This window comes from Myotis daubentonii, chromosome 14, assembly GCF_963259705.1.
Source record: "Myotis daubentonii chromosome 14, mMyoDau2.1, whole genome shotgun sequence".
In the NCBI taxonomy this organism is placed as follows: Eukaryota; Metazoa; Chordata; class Mammalia; order Chiroptera; family Vespertilionidae; genus Myotis; species Myotis daubentonii.
In genome coordinates this window covers 22,848,142-22,873,204 of record NC_081853.1, presented here as the reverse complement: position 1 = coordinate 22,873,204, position 25,063 = coordinate 22,848,142, and the positions used below count along the sequence as shown (strand labels likewise).

General features: G+C 39.5%; 2 protein-coding genes across 17 annotated transcripts in view; one reads left to right on the top strand and one right to left on the bottom strand.

The window, feature by feature from the left end:
- Positions 1-23,159, bottom strand: part of SETD5 (SET domain containing 5) — an 82,772-nt gene extending 59,613 nt beyond the window's left edge. For 7 of the 16 annotated variants that reach the window (XM_059663424.1, XM_059663423.1, XM_059663432.1 and 4 more), the window contains exon 1: positions 23,019-23,158. The gene's annotated coding sequence lies outside the window, so the exon portion shown is untranslated. Of the gene's footprint in view, positions 1-23,018 lie in introns of all 16 variants that reach the window. The other 9 variants (XM_059663431.1, XM_059663430.1, XM_059663435.1 and 6 more) reach the window with 3 other exon arrangements.
- A 280-nt stretch (positions 23,160-23,439) lies between these two features.
- SRGAP3 (SLIT-ROBO Rho GTPase activating protein 3) overlaps positions 23,440-25,063 on the top strand; it is a 369,413-nt gene continuing 367,789 nt past the window's right edge. The window contains exon 1 of the mRNA XM_059663445.1: positions 23,440-23,564. The gene's annotated coding sequence lies outside the window, so the exon portion shown is untranslated. The remainder of the gene's footprint in view (positions 23,565-25,063) is intronic.

Here is a 25,063-nt window from a genome sequence, read left to right as displayed (position 1 = left end):
TCTCAGAAAGTAAAAACCATATTACACTCCCACCAACATAGTGGGAAGTCTACATTTTTTCATAAGTTTTTAAATACTTTCAATTCTTTCCTCAGAGTTTTTCTTAGAAGAGTCTACATTCTAAAAGAAAACCCTAGAATGAAAATTAATTGTAAATACTCAACGTTCTATTACCAAACTACTCACCAGAAGCTATACTGATAATAGAATTACTCAGAATAATTTGTAATTTAAAAAGTAATGGCGATGAAAGACATAAACTAAAAACAAAACATTGATATACATGTTAGGGCAAAAGTAGGTTTATAGTTGTTCGTATGGAAAAAGACAGGTTATGATTATTATAATAGCTTTATTAACGCAAAAGAATGTCACAGTGCATTTATGTACAATCTCGTAAGTGGCTGGAATTGCTGGCCTTCATTATTTACATATTCTTGTAGTCTACTGGCTATACTCAAACACACTTGAATACAGAGTTCTTTGTCATCAATAAACTTATTTTGCCTACTCCTGTACAGTGTTTGGTCTATGCATAAAATGAGTCTATTTTTACTCATACAGTAGATTTCTGAGCAAAATGAAACCTTTGGAATGGTAAATAGTACATTATTTTCTTAGAGGAGGAGCATCTATGATGGTTTGTTATGAGACATCAAAATATTGTAAAACTTTTCTCTGAGATCTTAATATAAAAAATGATTAAGCCTCTACATGGATGCTAATCTTTGGTCCAGTTTCAGTAAACATTTCAGCTGTATTTAGGCCAAAATTCTCATTCATTAATTCTTATAATAAATTAGCCCCAGGACACTGACAAAATAGTACTTTTTAGTTAATGAATATAACTGGCATAGTAAGCTGCTCCAAATCCTTATGCAAAACAATAATCACAATTATATATTATGCTAAATTTTCTGTTATTTTATTCTCCTTTAATCATCTCTGTGGGTTTTCCTGTCATATCACAGTTTGACCCTAAATAAAGCCCAGAATTCTAGCACTGAATAAAGTAAAACACAAAGTATTTTAGCATTTACCTGTTATTTTCCCTCTTTGTTGAGAAGTCTTCGATTTACAAACTTATTTTTTACTGAGTAAATATTTCTAAATGCTGAATTTTACTGCTTCTGAATACTATATTTCATTTTCCGGTACTTGGTAACCAAGTACTTAGTGCGCAATATAAAAACTAAGACATCTTTTTTTTTAAAAAAAAATATTTTTATTGATTTCAGAGAAGATGGGAGAGGGAGAGATAGAAACATCAATGATGAGAGAGAATCTTTGATCGGTTGCCTCCTGAACGACCCACACTGGGGATCAAGCCCTCAGCACGGGTATATGCCCTGACCAGGAATTGAACCGTGTCCTCCTGGTTCAGAGGTAGATGCTCAACCACTGAACCACACCAGCTGGGCCAAACTAAGACACCATAAAAAAAAAAAAAAATCCTATTCCCCAGATTATGAGAAATCTCTTATAGACCACCAATAACTTGGTTTCCAATCTTTTGAAAAAAAAAAAGGAGTTTTTTAAAAGTGCAAAAATTTTGGGGTGGGGTAGGAGAAATCAATGGAGGGGATCAAAAGGTAGAAACTTCCAGATATAAAGTAAATAAGTCATGGGGATACAACATACAGCATGGTGACTACAGTTAATACTGTACTGCATACCTGAAAGTTGCTGAGCGTAGATCTCAAAAGTTTATATCACAAGAAAAATAATACTTTTGGTAACCATGTAAGGTAAAGGATGTTAACTAGACTGTTGCGATCATTTTGCAATGCATTTGGACTGAATCATTATGTTGTACACCCGCAACCAGTACGTTAATTAACCTACTTCAATTGAAAAAAATTTTTTTAAACGAGGCCACTGAGTGGGTCCTAATCCAATATGGTCAGTATCCTTATATGAAAAGGGAATTTGGAGAGACACTAAGAATGCATGCACACAGAGAAAAGATAATGTGAAGAGGCAGCAAGAGGGCAGGTCACCTGCAAACCAAGGAGAGAGGCCTCAGGAGAAACCAATCCTGCCAATATCTTAATCTTGGACTTCGAAAAGTGCAAAATTTTTTATTTGTTGATTAGGAAAACACAGTAAAACAATATTAGATCCTTTGCAACTGGGGCTCCTGGCCCACAAAGTACTAGCATCCATGAATAATTAGACAATTGACAATACTTCTGTACCATATCCTTTCATCTTATAGCCTTAAGAACCATTTTTTATTTAGCCATTACAGGACTACATGATAATTTATACCCAGATAAATACATCAAATGATACTTGGGTAACAACAACAACAAAAAAAAACACACAAAAAAGAAAGAAACAAAAAGAAGACTTCTACTTAATAAGAAGGTATCCCCTTTGACCTAATGGGCCAAAGGACCAGAAAGCCCCTGTTAAAGCAATGTGGTCTTCATGATCATCTCTGAATTCTAAAAAAATATTGCATGGCCCATAGCTCTTCAATGAGTTTAGGATTTCTTAAGAATCCACTAAGAGTCAATATTGTTTCACACTGAAATTCCAATTCTTTCCCCATTTGTTTATTAAAGCAAGAAGGAAACCCACTAGGCTTCCATTTACTCTAGTATCAATATTCAAAAATTGATTCTTAGTATGAGCATAACTACCTTGTTACTGTTTTTCTAGCTGATTTCAAACTTTGAACACACATACTTACAGGAATTCCTACCAACCCTTCTTTGGTGAACTGCTCAAAGGAGACAGTATTTGCCTAAGCTCTTCTTTGAGGAGATCTATAATAAATGTTTATTTGGCTATCAGTTTATAACAACATAGAAATACTTATTTACAAGCCAATGTTTGGGAGCTGCTTGTTACCATCCCTTATGCTACCAAAACACAGATTCCTTTAGGAATTCTTATCTGGCTTCTAGACCTGTTATTAATACCTTCCTTTAAAAAAAAAAGCATTTTCTTTTGGAAAAAAATTGAGTTTACCAAGCACAGCTTAGAGTGCATCTATGTCAAGTTAATACAAATGAAACTAAGTAGGCTACAATTTTTAGTAGAAAAATTATTTGAATTTTCAAAACTAAAAATGAGTGGGAGGCAACCAATCCATGTGTCTCTTTTACATAGCTGTTTCTCTCTTTGTCTCTCCCCCTCCCTTCCACTCTTTCTAAAAAAGTCAAGGAAAAAATATCCTCTGGTGAGAATTAACAAAAAATAAATAAAAACTGCAATCACTGATCATCTATAATAATAAAAGCATAATATGCTAATTAGATCGGACAGCTGAATGACCTTCTGGATGAAGCAGGGGCTGCGAGGCCCGAGGCAAGCCACCACAGCTGTGAGGGCCAAGCCCCATACCCGAATTTCGTGCATTGGGCCTCTAGTTTCTTTATAAGAAAACAAGTATGCTCACAGTGGGCATTGTGGTGGTACTCAATTTGGCCCAATAGATCAAAGGGACACACCTTTTTAGGCCCAAGAAGAACGGAGTCTAATAGCTTCTTGGTTGCTTAGCAACCAAATCCTAGGGCACCTATATTTCTTAACCTTTTCGAAGAGTGATCCCAGACTTCTGTTAGACTCTGATAAAGACCATGAATATTTTCCTCAGAAAAACACCGATAAACCTTGTAAAACTTCTAGGGATTCATAGGCCCTTGTGTTCTATAACCCTTCCTGAACTGCAGCCAGATTCGATATAGGGAGCCTGCAACTGACTGAATTATAAGGAAGGTATGGGTGACTGGAAGAGGCTCATTAACTTTTTTTTTTTTTAATACCAAAGATAATGAATAATCACTCTAGTAGGGGATGATGCCCAATAAAAAAACATACATTTTTCCTTTCTTTACCCAGATCCAGGAGCCCCATCCAATTTCAGGCAAAGAATCCTAAAGTAAAAACTGCCAAAACTTCAGATGGGTAGCAGTACCCAAAGTCAGGAGGAGAGAAAAGGGCAAGATTATATTGGTGAAGGTGGAAGGCTTTTTAAATAAAATAGGGAATATGGTATAATGAAAAGATTCTGGAATCATAAGGAGTTGACTCACCCTATTACTAGCTATGTGACTACTCTAGTTCAGTTTGTTCATTTGTAAACCATCCCACTGCACTATTTTGAGAATTAAGTGACATAACATTCATAAGAGAACCTAGCAAGATATTTGACACATTGCAAGCACCCAACTTTTGATATGCTGGGTTACATTAAGGAAGTAGAGAAAATAAGAAATGTAAATAGGAACCACTTTCCTACTTCCAAGCCAATAGTATGAAGTACAGGAGAGGAATTTACAGTTTGAGTCCTATTAGTAATTCGCCAAATCCGCTAATACTAAGATTTGCCAACAGTTACAGAATAACCTGCACCCTAAATAGCCTATTAATTTTTTTAGAGAAATCTTGACTGGCACTGATTTGGCATTTATAAGATACCTTTTCAGATATTCAACTATTTTATAAAATGAAATCTATTGTATACTAAACATACTATTAATTTCCCATTTGCTTCTTCAATCTTCCTGTCAGGAATACCTTCCAGAATCTGTGTAGACCTCTTTAAAATATTAACATTTCCTCTTAGTATAAAGTCATTATATACCTATGTAGCCACTCTATTTTCCTTTTGATTGGAAATATGTGATAGCTGTAAGAGAAATTGGGTTCAGAGGGCAAGTCACACTGATGGGGAGAGACTGAAAAATCTGATTATGTTTACTTGCCTGCTGTAACAAGTTTAAAGTTTTAAACTTTAAAACATTTTCTTGTGAAAAATTTTAAATAAGTATAAAGTAAAATTTTATAAAGAACTTCATTTATTTACTATTTCAACAATTATCAACTCATATTCAATCTTGTTTATCTGTTAACTCTCCTCCACTCTAAAGCAAACACCAAACAACAAATTTCAACATTTAGCACTTATCTCTAAAAAAGTGTACATTTTAATTCCTGTTTTGTTTCGTGGGGAGGGGAAAGATAACATTAGCCCACCATTTGTTCTTTCCTGGAACTCCCCATATCTAAAATAATAAGCTAGGACCCTGGCCAGGTAGTTCAGTTGGTTAGAGCGTCATTCTAATACGCCAAGGTTGCGGGTTTGAGCCCCAGTCAGGGCACACAAGAAGCAACCAACGAATGCATAAATAAGGGGAACAACAAATAGATGTTTCTCTCACTGTCTTCCTCTCTCAAGTCAATAAACTAAATTTAAAAAAAGATAGGTAATATAAGGTATAATTAAAAGATTCTGGCTGGAATCCTAAGGACTTGTCATACAATCTGAATTCATTTTGGCATTCCTCAATCTCACTGTAATCCTATCATATTAAAAACAAATAAAACTGCCCTGGCCGATGTGGTTCAGTTGGTTGGAAAGTCCTTCCATACACCAAAAGGCTCTGGGTTTGATTCCAGGTCAGGGCACATACCTAGGTGTCAGGTTCGATCTCATCAGGGCAGGTCAGCCAGTTAATGTTTCTCTAACACATAGATATTTTTCTCTCTCCCTCTCTCAAATCAATAAACATATCCTTGGGTGAGGATTAAAAAAGAAAGAAAGGAAGGAAGGAAGGAAAGAAGGAAGGAAGGAAGGAAGGGAGGGAGGGAGGGAGGGAGGGAGGGAGGGAGGGAGGGAGGGAGGGAAGAGGAGAGGGAGAGAGGAACCTTCTAAAACATTATAGAGGGAACACTTCCAAACTCATTTTATGAGGTTAGCATTACTCTGATACTAAAGCCAGACAAAAATACTATAAAAAAAGGGAAACTATAGGCCAATATTCCTGATGAACATAAGATACAAAAGTCTTCAACAAGATATTAGCAAAATGAATTCAACAGTACATACAGTAAAAGGATCACACCATGATCAAGAGAGATTTATTCCGGGGATGCAAAAATGATTGAACTAGCCTTAGCTGGTTTGGCTCAATGGATAGAGCATTGGCCATTGGACTAAAGGGTCCTGGGTTTGATTCCAGTCAAGGGCACTTACCTAGGTTGCAGGCTTGAACCCCAGCCCTGGTAAGGGCGCACACGGGAGGCAACCAATCGAAGTTTCACTGATGTTTCTCTGTCTCTCACCCTCCCTTCCACTCTCTCTAAAATTCAATGAAAAAATATTCTCAGGTGAGGATTAACAACAAAAAAGGTTCAACTATCCAAATCAATAAATGTGATGTACCACATTAACAAAATGAAGAATAAAAAACAAATAGATGAAGAAAATCTATGACAAAATTCAACATTTTTTTTCATAAAAACTCTCAACAAATTGGATATAGATAGAATGTGTCTCAACATAATAGAACAAACACACAGCTAACATCATACTCAATGGTGAATAGCTGAAAGCTTTTGTTTTAAGACCAGGAACAAGAATATGATGCACACTCTTGCCATTTTTATTCAAATAGTACTGAAAGTCCAGAGCAATTAGCAACAAAAGACCTCCAAATCAGAAAGAATAAAATTCTCTGTTTGCAGATGACATCTAGAAAACTCTGAAGACTCCACCAAAAAACAGACTAAACAAATTCTGTAAAGTTGCCAGATAGAAAATCAATAAACAAAAATCAGTTGCATTTTATACACTAACAGAGAACTACAGGAAAGAATAATAAAGAAAACAATCTCACTTCCAATAGCACCAAAAAGAATAAAATACTTTAGGAATATATTTAACCAAGGAAATGAAAGATCTGCACAGTGAAACAAAAACACTGATGAAAGGAATTGAAGACACAAATGAATGGAAAAATATTCTGGGTTATCACCAAAAAGAGATAATAAATGCTAGATAGGATGTGGATACAAGGGAACCCTTGTACACTGTTGGTGGGAATGGAACTGGTACAGTCACTATGAAAAACAGTATGGAGGTTCCTCAAGAAATTAAAAATAGAACTACCATATGATCCAGCAATTCCACTTTGGGGAATATATCCAAAAGGGGGAAAATCACCATCTGGAAGAGATAACACCTGGACTCCCATGCTCACTGCAGCACTATTCACAATAGCCGGGGTATGGAAACAACTTAAGTATCTGTCAAAAGATGAATGGACTAAGAAAATGTTATATCTAGCTATTTACCTACAACAAAATATTATTCAACCATAAAAACAAGAAAATTCCGCCATGAGACAGCATGGATGAACCCCGAGGGCATTATGCTAAGTAAAGTAAGCCAGACAGAGAAAGACAAATACTGCATGGTATTACTTATATGTGGAATCGTTAAAAAAAAATAAAAATAAAATTTACTACTATAGAAACAGAAAGTAGAATCGTGTTTGCAAGGGGCTGAAGGAGAAATGAGGAAAGGTTAGTAAAAGGGTACAAACTTTCAGTTATAAAAACTAATAAGGTCTGGGATCTAATGTATAACATGGTGACTCTAGTTGAGGGGTTGGGGAACGTCCTGCCCTCAGGTTGTATAAGGCCTGCAGTATCATTGGGCCTGGAGCTGCCAAGGCATTAGGGGTGAGTTAATTATGTTTGACAAAATATGACAGACTAATTTTTAAGCTGATTAATTTTGTATGGCCCATGAGTGATGGTATAAATATCAAAATGGCCCTTGTCAGAAAAAAGTTTCCCCACCCCTGCTCTGGTTGATAATACTGTATATACTAGTACTGTATGACTGAAATTTGCCAAGAGATTAGAACTTAAAGATTCTCACCCCTACAACCAAGAAAGGGAACAAATGTAAGGGATTAATGTGCTAATTAACTTACTTGCTGGAATCCTTTCACAATGTATATCAAATCATCATGTTGAACACTGTAAATATAATTTTATCTCAATAAAGCTAAGAAAAGCAAACGAACCAAAACAGCTTAACTAACGAGCAACCTGATGGTAAGAAAATGTTTCCTTAAAGCTCCCTTACCTATTAAGTCTTTTCTTTTCTATAAAGTCTTTTTAAAAAAATATATTTTATTGATTTTTTACAGAGAGGAAGGGAGAGGGATAGAGCGTTAGAAACATCGATCAGCTGCCTCCTGCATGCCCCCGACTGGGGATGTGCTCACAACCAAGGTACATGCCCTTGACCGCAATCGAACCCAGGACCCTCCAGTCCGCAGGCCGACGCTCTATCCACTGAGCCAAACCAGTTTGGGCTCTATTAAGTCTTTTTAATGTGAATATATTTATATGGTAAGCACTGGCACATTGTGAAGCCAAAAGCCTCAAATTTTAGTTAGACCCTGATTATTTCTGTTAATAGTTGGTTCTTTTCATATAACTAATGGAGTCATGAAAATGAGGTGCTATATTTACAGCATGTAATAAGCACTACTTATCCTAAGTAAGGTGCATATAGAGTTTAAAGAATTGATCAAAATTTCGTAACAATAACAATTTTCAAATAAAAGCTAACATTTATTGGATGCTTATTTTTGTAGCAACCACTGTTCCCTCAATCACTTTACATCCATTAGTTCATGTGATGCCCACATCATCTTTATGAGGAAGGTAATATTCCTACTTAGCCAAAGAATTAAATTTGCCAAAGAATTACTCACCAAAGCTAAGAAACTTGCCAAGGCCAGAATAAGAAAACTGCAAACTAAAATCTGAACCCAATTGCTTCACCATATGAATAGCCTGATTTAATTAGTTTTTAGCCTATAATATAAATATATCATATTAGAATGAGACATATATTGCTGAACTATGATACTGCAACTTCTTTCAGCTATTAGAATAAAAGAGACATTATTAAACAGGTTTCAGATTTAATTTAAAACTTATACAATCAAGCACTCTGAACTTCAAATGACTAAGTTAAAAAATAGCCGAAACCGGTTTGGCTCAGTGGATAGAGCGTCGGCCTGCGGACTGAAAGGTCCCAGGTTCGATTCCGGTCAAGGGCATGTACCTGGGTTGCGGGCACATCCCCAGTAGGAGATGTGCAGGAGGCAGCTGATCGATGTTTCTCTCTCATCGATGTTTCTAGCTCTCTATCTCTCTCCCTTCCTCTCTGTAAAAAAAATCAATAAAATTAAAAAAAAAACACAAAAAACAAAAAACAAAAAATAGATTACATTCTTTCTAAGATAATATCTAAATTTCAGATCTAAATTTCTTGAATTTTATTCATTCAAGAAATGTTAAATGACAGCGTTCTATTATAAGTAGAACCAGTGTCCCAAGTGTTAGTCAGATTTAAGTATCTGAAATCATCAGAGATAAATGGAAAATATCTAGCATTTCAAGAGAGATTAGGAAGCTTCCTATCTTGACTGCTTATATTAAGGCAAGAAATGTGGTCACCAGAAAAAACCCAGAAAAGTCAGTGTTCCTCTTCCATGGCCTAAAAATACTTATTAGTTACTGAAAAATCTAGAAGCAGATACTTTTAGTGAATGAACTTAAATGCTCCTTCTGTTATAATAAAAGTACCAGGATAAAAAAAGAAACACTGTAATCATGAATAATCTGTTAAGTCTTACATATAGGGACAGAAAGGGCACAGGGTGGAAAAGACTAGAAGTCAGATTTCTCTGTATACAGATATAAATTTCACTTAGTAACCACATTTTATGTAATTACAAAACAAAAAGCAGTCCCTGAAAAATCTGAAATGACTAAAAAAATTTACCTCTGTGTATCAAGTTGGTGGCATAACCACATAGAGAACTATTCCAAGTGATTTTAAAACACTGTAATCTGACCGTATTTTTTAGAGGGACATAGCCTAAGGTCAAAAACAAACAACTCCACTTTCCAGTATCATACTGTTCTGACATTCTAAAACTGTTTTGTATGTATTGTGGGATAAATCAAAGAGTAATTACAATGGTGTTAGCAAAAATTGGAATTTTGTGTGTGGGGAAAGATTAGGATTATTTAAATATCATATAGTATTGAATTCAAAATAAAAGTTATCAAACACCAACAACTGAGATTTAAAAAAAGAAACAAAGAGAGCAGAAAAGAAACCACTTTTTAGTTCTGTCCATTGAAAAGGTCTAGAAACAAGAACCAAACCAAGAGCAATGGAACATCTTGTCATATGAGAAAGCAAAGAACTAAAAAAACAAAACAAAAAAAACAAAACAAAAAACAACAACCAGGTACTGATTGAGAATGAGGGGAAAAAAACTTAACACATCGTGGACGATCACGTGAATTCTCGCTCCACATTACACAATGTTTTACAAAGTATCATACTTTAAAAAGATATTAGCTTATAAGAACATGTAATAAATAACTTCAAAATGCAATGGATATTTAATTTTAAAGCATGCCTTTAACATTTATGTAAAATGGTTTTGTACTCGTTCAATAGAAATTTATCTGGCCACTGAGTAAAGCTAGCAATAAAACTACTGGTACGCACACAATGTGTTAAGAGTCAAGAGCCAATTGTGGGAAAATCTGAATGTCAAAAATAATAATTACAAGGGACTGAAACACATAAATATATTTAAAACCACAAATACACAATAATGCCCTGGCTGGTATGGCTTGGTTGGAGTATCATTCCATACACCAAAAGGTTGCAGGTGTGATTCCTAGTCAGGGTGCGCATGGGAAGCAACCAATCAATGTTTCTCTCTCTCTCCTTCTCCCTTCCTCTTTGAAAATATGTCCTCGGGTAAGGATTTTTAAAAAAGTACACAATAATAATGCTTCATTGATCACCTTTGGAGGTTGCTAGGTTACTAAACATTATTTAGAAAACTAGTAAGGGGGAAAACAGGCACCAATCTTGCCTTTTGTATTCAAATGCATCTTAGGGTAAGCAAATAATTACAGAAAAAAATGAAGTAGTGATAATATCACTACTTCACAATCATCCTATACAATAAAAACCTAATATGCAAATTGACCTAACAGCAGAATGACTGTGCCAGTCGCCTCCCCCCCCCCCCCCCATCGCCCCACAGAGGGAGGCAACTGGCAGCAGTAGCAGGGGGTGGTGCCGGCGAGCAGGCAATGCCAGGCCGGCCAAGGTGGGTGCCAGCAGGGGACCCTGATCACCCAGCTGGTTGCTCCCCATCACCAGCCAGGCCCAGGGACCCTACCCATGCACGAATTTTGTGCACTGGGCCTCTAGAAATGGAAATAATCTGGGCCTGTTGTTCTTAAGCTGTGTTTTTGGAACTTCTGAAGTTCCCCAGATTCTTTCAGGAAATACCGGCGATCTTTTCCTTTTCAACTACTTATCTGTGTGAGAACAAATTTTCTTCATATTCTTCAACCAAAACAAACACAAATTAAATGCAGAAGGATCTATGAGAAAACTGTTGTCTTTCATTAAGCCAGATAGATAAGATACTAAGGAGATTTGCAAAAATGGAAAATAATGCCACTTAAAAAAATTAGGTATTTCCACAAAAATCATGTTACTTAGGTAAGCAGGATTTGTTACTGTTATTTTAAAATCAATTGATAATTAAGATTTTTTTCCTCAGTTTTTAATCTGGTAAATCTTGATATAACCCACACAAACAAAAGGTCTTTGGGGCCTTTAATTTTTTAGAGTGTACAGCTTAAGAATGGCTGATCTAGGCAATAAATATCAACAGCTGCTTAACATCACATAGACAAGTAGGTATTAGGTAACTCTCAAGGAAGTACATAGTATTCTTATAAAAGTGTACTTGCAATTGATCTAATACTATTTACATGAAATATGGACGTGTGTGGGTTGTCATCTTATAGAATACTAGGGGACAGTGCATGAATTCATGCACCTTGAAAGGAACTGTGGGCTGCGAGGTTGCGGTGGGCACAGGGGCAGTTCTCAGCTCCTCCTCCATGCCCCACCCAGCCCCTCCTGCCATGGCCCCGGTCCCATTTGCCAGCAGCCCCGCTCCTGCCCCTCCCCCGCGCTGAGGGAGCCAGCCCCGCTTGCACCTGCTGACGGCAGAGAGCGACTGGGGCCAGCGCCAGCAGTGGGTGCGAGTGGGGATAGCGCCGTCAGCAGGTGCGAGCAGCGGCTGCTAACCCGATCACCCCTCAGGAGCAGGGGGAGGCGGAGAAGCCCTCAGGGGCGATCGGGGCCAGCAGTGGGTTCAAGCAGCAGCTTCAGTGCCGGGTGCAAGCGGGACCAGCACCAACAGTAGGTGTGAGCGCTGGGCAGGATCAAGGCGCACGGGAGCAAAGAATTTTCAGTAACCACCAGAAGCTTGCCCCGATGACAGGAACCGACGCCCCGCCTTGGTCTGGTGCCCCTGCTCAGCTGCTCCACCATCCTGCCGTGGCCAACACCCGCCATGTTGTGTGCTCTACTGCCTGCTGCTGATGCCCGCAATGGTCCACGTGCGCCCCCTGGTAGTCAGCACATGTCATAGCAACCAGTTGTTCCGCGTTCAGTCTAATTGCATATTAGGGTTTTGTATAGATAGATGTTAAGTGACACCATGTACATGCAACCTCCAACATCCAAAGAGTAGGAACTTTACAAGATGATAAATTCCTTTAATAAGTGTATTACATTATATGAAAATGAGAGTGAGAGAACCTATAAATTAGAAAGACTCAAATTTATCAACCAAATGCAATGTATGGACCTTATCTTGGTTTAAATAAAATCCAAAAGGAGTCCCCTTTTCTATTCTCTCTATTTTGTTGTATTTGGACTTTTTCATAATAAAAAAATTTAATCAAATATATATCTATCCCCTCCCTTACCAACTATAAGGAAAAGAAAAAGGCATCCTAAAAATCACTCATGTAAAAAAGGGGGTTCAGAGAGGATAAAAGATAAATCCTTGCAGCGAGAATCAGAACTATATAAAAGACAAATAAATGGATTGCTATGTAGTGACAGTAAGACCCATGATCTTTTGTAATTAGGATAAGCACATAATTTATGGTCCAAATTGGGACATTTCTGAGAAAGAAGTGCCATTACTAATTATTCAGTAGTCATAAACCAGGGCTGTCCCAGGGAAACCAAGACATATGGTGACTCTATCTGTAAAATATTCAAATTTAAAATCATTTTCACAAAAGATATTCAACACAATCCTTTGGGTAACTACTTTCCACAGGAACATATTCCTAATATTAAGTTTTCAGAAAAACTAAGGTATTCTACACAAAAAAACTTTTCATCTCTTGCGTGGCACATAGCTATTTCGTAAAGATGTCTACTTCTCTTCTTATTGCTCAGTGTACTCTGCAAACTTCCAGCAATTCCTTTTCATGATAAACTATAAGTGGAAAGTTACACTAACCCAGAACCTTGCTTCTCTAAAAATACATGTCTTCCCATGGGTCTTCACACAGGCCCAGTCGGATTCCTATTCAATTTATGAACGGATACTTTATTCCTAGCAACACTTCAAATCATAATAGCCTAGGGATTAACTAAGGAAGAGTGAGGTAAAAACATCTGGGTCAGACCAACCAGCCTAGGCTCTGAAGTAAGAAGAGCCTTGGAGCTGGCATTATTACCTATTTGGTCTAAGTGGAATGGCTACAGTAACTTCAGAACTCCATATATGATATGTCAGCATAATTTTCATTTTTTTGGATTTTTAGTAAATATTTTAAATTAGTGTTTATATAATGTGCCATCAATAAGGTAACTACCTGTTCAATCTGTGAGTACTTTATGCCACTTCATAAGTTTAAAAACTTTTGCCCTGGCCAGCGTTGCCCAGTCAAGGGCATGTACCTAGGTTGTGGGTTCAATCCCAGGCACCCCGATGGAGGTGGGGGCGGGGGTGGAAAACTCAATGGAAAAAATATCCTTGGGCAAGGATTAACAAAAAGTTAAACTTTTAAAATAAAAGTAGCCTAAATATGCAACAATTTGGTACAATTTTAGCCTCATCCTACAATGTGCAGTGGCATCATGACAATCTACCCTTATTTTGTTCTATTACTAATCTATGACATTAAAGTTCTAATTGCCATAAATAAAACTAAAATTATCTAGCAATAACAAAAATAAAAGGGGACTTCAAAAATTTGGACTAATGCCCTGGCCAGGTGGCTCAGTTGGAGTGTCCCCCTGTACACCAAAAGGTTGCAGGTTCTATCCCCAGTCAGGGTGTGTACTAGAGACTTCTCTCACATCGAGGCTCCCGCCCTGTCTCCCTCTCCCTGTCTCTGAACATATTCTCAGGTGAGGATTAAAAACAAAAAAATTGGACTAGCTTCTACATTTTCCTCAGATCTGTCTTTTTAAAAAATCATTCCACCTAATATTTTTCAGGTTGTGGGCAAAAAACATTTATTTAACTTGCATGGCTATAGTAGTCTGCGCCATAGAAACTGAGAAAATAAAATTTATGCATCCAGGCAATAATCTAATGCTACATTGAGCATGCAATCAATCATACTGCAGCAACAATCCTTCTTTGTTCTATTTTAAGAGTTTAAACTCTTTTGTCTTTAGAACTAAAATAAAGTTTTAAAAAATGTGCCTAAGTTTCTATCCCAAATGTTATAATAACCATTTATTTTTTAATAATCAGTTCTAACTGTGGCTCTTCCCTTTCTGTCTGGTTTCTCTTATTAAAACAAGTTAACTCTCAACGGCCTACGTTAATAAAGAAAAAGGTACCATAAATGCAGAGGTAGTGTAACTGCCAACAGGTCCTTCCAGGTTCTTCTTCATAAATATAACCGTCCTTGGATACCAAACAGTTGATTATTAACTACAGATCATCCTCCTTCACAAAGCCATGAGAGCAAAAACTATATGTGTTGTGGCATGCAGAAGTTAGTGGGAGGAGATAGAATTTTTCAACACAGGCCAAAGATCACAACAGGACAAAAATACAAAACCATGGCCCTGATCGGTTTGGCTCAGTGGATAGAGCGTCAGCCTGCAGACTGAAGGGTCCCGGGTTCGATTCCAGTCAAGGGCATGTACCTTGGTTGCAGGCACATCCCCAGTGGGGGGTATGCAGGAGGCAGCTGATCGATGTTTCTCTCTCATCGATGTTTCTAACTCTCTATCCCTCTCCCTTCCTCTCTGTAAAAAAATCAATAAAATATATTAAAAAAAATACAAAACCACGAACATGGGGGGGGGGGGGCAACGCAGAAAAGAAACAACCTCATATAAAAATGACAAACAATGGGTGTAAATCTAAAACAATGAGATATATCTTGGACCTATGTTAAAATTAACATGCCAACATTATTAAATATGCTAACATGATACTGAAACAGCCTATTCAGATAATAATTTCTAAGAATTATGAAATAATCTTCTTACTATACTCAGCAATGAACACATTATTAGATTCCTGGATTTTATGAGTCTTCACATTTCAGGAGTGGGAAGGAGAAAATCTCAGCGGCCAAAGGCAACAATAGAAATGATAAAAATGAAATTTCTTGGTGTTTTTTTGGGGGGGAGAGGGGGGAGTGGTGGTATGGGAAAAAGAAGATCTGAATAACATTAATTATGCAGCTTGAAGAAAGAACTCTGAAGAATGAAAAATTTATATTCTAACAATTTCGCCTCCACTACAATAGAGGTAAGCATAAATGAAGGTTTAATTTTTAACATTATTTTAGTTATAAATCTGAATTACACAAATTAGTAATTCTCAATACAAACTGCAAATATTATCTACAGAAGAGAGCCTCTCCCTTCAAGCCAATAATAATAATGCAGTGGCATTTGGCAGTAATAACAACTGTGTGAACAGCCAATGAAAACTAACTATATGTAAAAATATTTTTTTCTATAAAGCTAAGAATCTGAAATGGTTTATCAAGAAAGTAGAAGACACTGAAGTTACAAAGTCTCTTTAACTACTGACTTTTAGAAATAAGACAAATGAACTTCATATTTAAGTACATATAAAAAATCCATAATCGCCGAAACCGGTTTGGCTTAATGGATAGATAGAGCGTCGGCCTGCGGACTGAAGGGTCCCAGGTTCGATTCTGGTCAAGGGCATGTGCCTTGGTTGCGGGCACATCCCTGTTGGGAGATGTGCAGGAGGCAGCTGATCGATGTTTCTCTCTCATCGATGTTTCTGGCTCTCTGTCTCTCTCCCTTCCTCTCTGTAAAAAATCAATAAAATATTTAAAAAAATCCATAATCATAATAAAAATCCTATTAAACCATCCAATTTTTCCCTTTTGTCCTAGTTTCTTTTTTGCTGGGGAGAAGCATTGTGGGATAATAATAGCAGGAAATCAGGTGGAGCAGCTGCAATAGCAAGATGAGATACAGTGCTACATTTTACTTCCATTATAGCCTATTGCTGGCTGGGTTTTATTGAAAATGAGACTAGCTGTTTGGGGAGACAAAGCAGTTATCAATACCTTTGGGATCAAAATGTGCCCCCCTCCCCACCATACTTCTGCCAGGAACTTTTTAGGTCCTCTGGCAAGATTCAGGTAAGAGGAGCAGTAGAAGCCACAATGAAAAAATTTCTAATTATCTGGGAAGTGGGGTATGTGTATGTGCGCAGAGCTAACGATGTGGGTCTTAGTACATGTAGAGAAAACTGGAATAGAGGTCAGGTTTGAACTAGATGGCTTCTATTTTAGTCCCACAAATCTATGGAAATAATCCATGTGAATGAATTATAAAGGGAAGGAACAACTGACTACCTTAAATTTCTATAGTGATAGAAAATATAGCCTACTAAATCTCATGGTAACATTGTTGCTATTTTACTGATAAAAAAGTTCTAAACGACAATCATAATTAAGTCACGCAAATATCCCTTTTCAAACAAAATATTATGTCATTGCTGCCAAGACCAATACACACAGAAATTTAAAGTTAAGTAGGTAACACATGTATCTTTCTTTTGCAGAGAGAAAAGGCACAAAGTTTGGTCAGGCTTGCTTAATATTACAATGTGAATTAAAGGCAGTTTTTAGTTATTCTACTAAGTTAAAACACACACCTCTTCTTTGCTAACAGTCACAATCTCTGGATCCATAAGTAAAAATTAGCATTGCAGTGTCCTTACAGTTAGTCTCCTGCAGTCTGGATAGAAGGGAAAACTTTAAGGCTAGTTTAATAACATTGCAATACAGGTGGCGTCTTAATTTCAGCAACAGATGTACTCTTGGAAAACTGAATTCTAACCGATTATTTCTAAACATCAAATTCTCTTAAAATATATTGAGCATTTAAAAGAAACTCAGCATATACTCCTTTATTAAGAAGGAATCCTTTTGCAATCCAAATAATTGCTATCTAATTTTTCTATGAATGCAATTCTTTAATATTTTGGTAAGAAAAACCCCACAACTAACACACATGTACTAGTATCAACATTTATTTTAAAAGTAACTAAAAATACTGTTCAGAACACTGAGCCTTTTAACATATTAATGAAAACTTCCATTGCAAACTTTGAATATTTCATTATAATTTTGCTGTAAGTGCCAGATAACCCACAGATCTCTTCCAACTCTAAGATTCATATTAATTCTAGTAACATGGATGCAACCACCAGACTTTTAGTTGGGAATTAAGCAAGATGTATCAAACAAGGCAGTACCAACACCATAAAAGTGGGGGAAGGAAAAAATCTCTGGGGAATATCAGGTTCATCAGGAAACAGGGCAAGACTGAAACAGTAAGTAGTCTTTCTTCAGTTAGCATTGTACATGATGGCAAGCCAACATGTAAATGCTGGAGGGTGTTCGCTACATTATAAAACTGGAATTAACGATATGCAACTATTTTACAAAGGGAAACAAATTATTTTTAACCTATTTTGGTCTAATTCCAACTCAAATAAAGACAATGTGTATGTTGAAATTTAAGTTTTATTCAGCTATAATATCCTTTTCCATTTCTTAAATGAGAATTCTGCTCTAGAGGCTCCAGAATTGCTCTACTCAGGAGGTGACTTGTATTTAGGAGAGTAGAGTGCATGGAATTTATTTTCTTTTCATCTACACAAAGCTTTAATTTTTTATTTTTCCTTGGAGGAGAGGATGGGTCCCTACCATATATTCAGGGATATACTAAATTTCAGGTTAACAGTATAAGGTTGGCACAAATTCAATGCTTCAGTAGGAAATACAAATGATTTCTTTAATTGTATGCCAAAGTGAATAATCTCCCAGGGAAAAGAACCTCCTCCTCCTGTCTTTCCTACCTCCCACCCCTCCCCCACAAACATTGCCTCCCTGCTGTGCAAAGAGCCCTTTGTCCTGCCCCACACTTATCTAGCTGTTTGGCCATATTGACAGGCCAACTAAAGGCATAATAAGGGAGTCAGTATGACATAAGCAGCTGGCAATTTGAAACAAAAATCTTCCTTTCTACTCAAACCAAATCCTGATGCAGAGGTCTCAGGCTCCTCCCATGTTTTCATCTTTTTTAAAACAGAGCAGCTAGGAATTTGGCATTTTCCCTCAATTAGGTAGCACAACAAAAACTTGATTTCCCAGATAGAAACAAATTCTGTATAAATTCCTATGTCCTTTGCTTTTTTTGTGTGATTCATAACATAGGTCAAGGAGTATTCCCAGCTCTGGGTGTATATACATAACTAACATGACTAAGAAAATGATTCTTATTACTTTAGTTTGCCACCAAAACTCTGAGAATTCTCATGCTATGAAGAAAGGAAGAGCACAGAAGAGAAAGCAGTCAGACCAAACCAACAGTCGAATGCATGAGGCAAACCTGGCCAAATAACCTTAGTTTTTTAAAAAAATACTAAGATCTCATTCCAATAAGCAGAAAATTCCTTTCCCCTGTCTTTATATCAAAGATAGTTAATGTGATCCCTGAGGTATTCAGCAAACAAAATCAATATGGTACAAAAAACTGAGAGGCAGGATGGGATTACAAATTCCTTGCTCAGTGAGGGTTAGTATAAAGTAGAGTGAGATTTAGCTTCATTGTTCCTTTGTTATATTTCAAATTTGCTTCATAAAGTGTTAAAGAGTCTGAATATATTTAGTCAGAATAAAAGAATTCTCTAAAGTGATGTTTTCTAACAGCTTCTCCCTCCCCCAAGTTACTGGGTATCTTTTACTCGATTTAGACAAATACACAACAGGATACTTTTCATAAGACTCTAGTTTAACAAAATATGTATTGATAAGTGAAAGAAATTATATTCTCTCATCTTTCATGAACTTCCCCAAATCTTTAGACGGTAAATCAATCACTGAATCAAATGAAAGGTTAAAAATGCCATTTTACCACGTATTTTTGAAATTTTAGCTGTAAAAAAATGGTACCAATTACTGTCTATCATACTTTTTAAGCCCATAAAAGGATGTTTTAAATCAAATTACAAATAGCAATCACTTGTATTAAAATATACATTATCTCACACATTTTGCAGTCAGAGTAAGTTTTGTCTTAAAATATTCCTATCAAGCTTTAGTTTCCAATACCTGAAAAATTTTTTATAAACAAAATTCACTGTGAGGCCTTTTAGTTTCAAATTAAACTGACAAATCATCAGAGTGGAATTAGAAGTTATAAGAAAATTATATTCTATTTATGATCCAATTTCTCATTGATAATATGTACCTAATAACCACGGACTATCCTTAACTATGGCCTAATGTTTCATAAGTTATTGCAATACGAAGAGGACAAAATAAAAGTGGTTGTCTGCACATCTGCATTTTGCCCTATGTTATTTTCCTATCCAAAGGCAAAAGTAAATAACCAGTCACCCCCAGAAAGGCCAGAATAACTTCAGAAAGCATGTAAGTTCCTGGACACAAAACAGTATCAGAAGATACAAAAATTTTCAAGCATATTGATTAAATACATCCTATGAAAAAGGCCTCTATGATCTTTCAGAAAATAATCACATCAAGATCACGATGGATTCCAAACAACAAGAAACACAAGTGAAAAAAGTGATTATTTTATAAGGTAACATTAACATATAACTTAAGCTAAAAAACGTATCTAAAATGTTAAATAACCACTATGAGTGAAACCATATTTATCTGATATGGCATCTTTTATATATGATAGTGATAACATTAAAACCACCTAAAAATATTATCCATGAAAAGTTCCGTTTCATTAGTCAGTGTATATCACTGAGACAACACAAGCCACATTTGTGAATGACACAACTCATTTCCGTTCTTTTGGTTCCCTGCCACAAATGCCACAGTCGTGCTATACATTATAGATTTAAGTACATTTACACAAAGCTAAACATACAAAATTCTGAGGGGAAAAAATATAGCATGCAAGCACCTTGTGGGGTGGGGAAGAGACAACCCATCTGCTAAGAACTGTATAAAATTGGTGATATATTTAAATGGTGCCTCTCCTTCAAGTACTTCCATACTCAATAAACTGTTCTGTTTAATCAAAGATTTTCCTAATGTGCAGGAGCTGTGGGGGAGGGGAAACCACATAAGAGGCCATCTTCTCAAGTATCCTGTACACTATTTATTCGATTTCTGAATATTCCTTCTGGTCTGTCCTATGTCTCAGATGGATCATGGCCAAACATACATCCTTGCGGTCTTAGAAGACTACCTCCAGTACGCATGTAATGAATTCATTTTATAGGTCAAACTCCAAAGAAATAATTCAATTTGCAGAAGTCTATTACTGATACAGAAATTAAGAAAATACAAGTCATTTTGAAAAGGGCGCTTCTTTTTAGAGTTTAAGATTACAAATTTAGTAAAATGTTTATCAAAACATCTATTCAATAAGGTAAATATAGCCTAACAAATGAAAGAAAGGAGACACACAAAATATGAAATCGATTGAAATATTAAAACTCTAATGAAACTTTCAGTCCTATTCAAGCACAAATCTACAGATAAAAACCAAAAATCTGCCAAAAACCCCCAAGAAACAAACAAAAAAGAAAAACTCTAACTATGATCCAGTTTCTAGATGTTGCTAATATCCATAAATGGGTAGAAGGTTATGAATTCTCAACTCCCCACCAATAAAATGCAAACCAGCTCAGCAATGAAAATTCCCAGGAAAGCAAGGTTTCTTCTTAGTCCTGAAGCAGCTATTGCCTAAGTGGAGCTCCCTGCAGCCAACAGCATTAATGGAGGCTGCACTGCTGTCCTTCCCTGGAGACGGCAGCCAGCACTACTCAAGCTTCTCACGTAGCAACCAGAGTTCCAGAGCCAGCAGCTGCTGCTGCCTTGTATACTCAGTCCTGTGATCCAACCCAAAGAACAACCTTTTTCTTACCCCACCCCCACCCCTTACACACTTTTTTTTGGACCAATGTTCCATGCCAGAAGAGCTGGAATTATGCTTTGAGAAACACCCTAAATCCTTTTAGTTTTAAACTAAGGGCCTTTTATTAGAAAAACCACTATTTACCAAATTCCAGATATCCATTTTAATTAAGCCAGCAATTTAGGAGTGAAGATTAAGCTTTAGTCTTTAAAAGGCCAATTTTCCAAGAACTCTCTTTACAGTCAAATTTAAATTTGCAGCTAGAGATAGAGACTTGTGTCATGCCCCACCAAAGGACATAATTCATTTCTGAATCTTCATGACAGTCTGAGTAAACCTTAAAAACTCTAATCCCATAACTGACCAGAATTTTTGGCTATAGAAGAAAACGAATGATCCTCCTGAGAAAAATGGAAGAAATCCAATAAAAAAAAATTTCCTGTGTTCTTCAAGAAGCCCAAAATATGTGAATATTCTTTGCTTTAGTCCTAGCTCAGATTCCACACATCTAAAATTACAACTTATAACTTTTTTTCCCCGAGTGATCTAAAAGCATTAGTGATATAAAATTAACCACCAAGAAATTTTCCCAAATAGGGGGTACACAAACATTCTCCCGAAAAGCTCATAAATGCTCAACTCAGCTGGATCCTCCCCAACCAAAAGTTTTTTGTTGCATCTGCCCAACAACAACAAAAAAAATCTAAGTATGGTCTTGGTTACAAGTCATTTATAAGCAACTCCTTTAGTCAAATGATGAAAAGACATTAGCAGAGAACCTGGGGATTCTTTCAGTACTATGAGCAAGGGAGGAAAAGGGAGAAATGAACTAAAATAGAGACAAAGCTCAATGGAACCCGGAGATCTGGGCACGAAACGAGTTACTGGTGAACACATTGCACAAGTAACATGAGAAAGCAGAAAATGCAGGTCATACATGCACCCCTGACCCAGGCCAGCAGGGCTGGCTGCAGCATCCGTATCCAAGGGAAAGATCAGTTATCCCTAACAAGTGAGACGCAAAAGAGCTCCATAGAATACATTAGCATGGAGGGGGCTTTCCCAACAGCTAAACTTTCCCTCTCACGCGATTCACCTACTTAAAAACCAGGGCTTTTTTTCCCTCACCGTCATTCCCTTCGCATCCCTTAGCTCCCACGCAGGGGGAATGGGGATTCATCAAGGGTACATTTTTCTGCCTTTAAAGACCTTCTCAAAGGATCGCTCTCCACGCCCAAGGCTGGGAGAACGACACAGCCTGGCTCAACTCCAAGCTCAAACCCGACCGATTCAAGAATAGGACTCTCTCGGAGATACTGGGGCAGAAGCCACCGAGAACCCCAAAATGTGAGGTGGGGCTGGCGAAGGCAATGCCGTTGGTGTGGGAAAGGAAGCAATCATCTGGGATGGGGACCCGAGGACGAGGGGAAAGGCGTCCAGGAACGTGATGAAGAGACACAGGCCCCCAGAACCATCAGAGTTGTCACCAGGCCGCGCGAACCGGGGTGGTTGGGGCGGGGGTTTGGGGAGGGGGGAAAAGTATGCCTGTGTATGTTAAGAGGACGGCGAGAGGCCTAGCCTCAAGTCAAAGGTAAACGTGGACTAGGCAGTTCCCAGGAAAAGGGGTGAAGAGACGTGGGGGGAGGGGAAGCGTCCTGACCCAGGAAAGACATGAAAAGGGTAGTGGGGTCGACTGGATGACGAAGGGGACCTCTCTCCCCGGGGAAGAGGAATGCGATGGTGTCCAGGGGGGGGACGATGGGGGTGAGAAGGGGCAGCATCCTCCTGCTAAGAGCCTGGGAGGGCCAGGCCCAAGTCCCGAAAGCGAGCGCGGGGAGACGGAGGAGGTGACCCTTCCCTCCCCCGGGGCCCGGTGTGAGGGAGGGTAGGTCCCTCTTTTCTGTCGGACCCTTACCTTGTCCCAGGCGCTGCCGGGGCCTGGGCCCGGGCTGCGGCGCTCGGCACTCCCGGGAGGCAGGAGGACTCGAGTTAGGCCCAACGCGGCGCCACGGCGTTTCCTGGCCGGGAATGGCCCTTGCCCGTGAGGTGGGGGTGGGGGCAGAAAGGCGGAGCGAGCAAAGGCGGGTGGGGGAAGGGCCAAAGGAAGGGGGGGCGGCACTACAATGTTGGCGGACTGGCGGGACTGGGGCTGCGTGAGTCTCTGAGCGCAAGCGGGCGGCGGCCGCCCCTCCCCCGGCGGCTGCGGCGGCGGCGGCGGCGGCGGCGGCAGCAGCAGCTCACTCAGCCGCTGCCCGAGCGGAAACGCCACTGACCGCACGGGGATTACCAGTGCCGGCGCCAGGGGCACCTGGGACACGCCCCCTCCCGCCGCGCCATTGGCCTCTCCGCCCACCGCCCCACACCCATTGGCCAACTTGTTGCCAATCAGCGGAAGCCGCCGGGGCAGCCTAGAGAAGAGGCTGTGCTCTGGGGCTCCGGCTCCTCAGAGAGCCTCGGCTAGGTAGGGGAGCGGGACTCTGGCGGGAGGGAGGCTGGTGGACACGGTGGGGGAAACGGGTGGCTACGTGGGTCTGACTGGTACTTGGGGGTTGCCTTTTCCCGCGGGAACTCGGGCGTATAATGTTTGTTACGCTGGAAGGAAAAGAGGTGAGAGGCTGGCAGGAATGCGGCCCGCCCGGAGGCCACCGGAGGGGGAGGGAGAAGTGGAAAAGGCTCAAATCCGGACGGAGCCATTGCTACTGCAAAGGGAGGAGCGCTCTCGGCTCAGCTCTTGTCACTGATTGGTCGCCGCGTCTCCCGCCGCGTGTGAAAACAAATGGCGTGTTCTGGTTGGAGTAAAGGGTCTGTCAGTTACAGGCTCGGGAGTGCGCAGCCGCCTAGGGAGTCTCGCATTGCTCTCTGGGTTGGGTGGGTGGGTAGGTAGGTGGGGAGAGTTGGACCTACGGGCGCGGTCGGCCTCCCGTGGGGTGTGTGCAGGGGGCGGGGAGGAGGGTCAGTGAAAGTGGCTCCTGCGCGGGCGTCCCGCCACCCTCCCCTTCGGGGGAGTCGGTTTACCCGCCGCCTGCCTGGTCTCCACATCTGATTGGTTGCTGCATCCGGAGAATGGCCCCTTACTATTGGCTCAAGTCCCAACTGAGCGAAACCACTGCGCGGGTTCGGCGGGGGTGGCGGTCGTTGGTACGTTCCTCGCGCGGCCCAGCGCCGCAGTGTCTGGCTCCGCGCCCCTGCGCAACGTGGCAGGAAGCGCGCGCTGGAGGAGGGGGCGGGTTGCCCGGCGGAGGCTTCTGGGTGGCGGCTGCCTCGGCTCCGCCCCGGGTACCCGCCGCCTAAAACGCTCAACGAGCCCGGTCTGCCCCCGGACTGTGGGAGTGAGCAAAGGAGCGGGAGTCGGTCCTGCTGGTTTGTGGATGGGAGGGGCATGTTCTCCCAAAATCGGCACGAGGTGCTACCCTGAAGGAGCGGCAGTGGAGGCGGAGAGAAGGCCGCGCCCTTCCAGACAGGGGGAGGGGAGTGCCGCACTACCTTTCTGGGAGTTCTCTGTTGTCTCCGGTTTAAGGACCGCCCTGGGCCTGGAAGAATCGTTCCCTCCCCCACGATCTCGTCATCGCCTCCATGTCGAGGCTCCTAGAATCTAGATTATGGGCGGAATTCCTTTGCCCAGGTTTAACCTGGTGCCGGGGAGTTGTCCTGCAGGGGTTTGAGCAGGTGTCAGATTTTGAGGGTGAGCCCAATTTCTGTCTTCCCCCAGAAGGGGGGGCGGCACAAAGTAATTTGTGTCACAAAGTAATTATGGAAGGCGTGGAGGAGGGAAATGGAGTCCAGGCATTCACCTGGGACTGGTTTTTACAGCAAGACTGCGTGTTTTTACTACTTAAAATCCTTTTTGTAGCTTTTTCCTGGGGATAAAGTGAGAGACCAAAGGCAGACTTAGTTTTATACTCACCCCATTAGAAACCCTTACTAAACCTTAAAATTTTATCTCAAAATTTTAGACCCCCT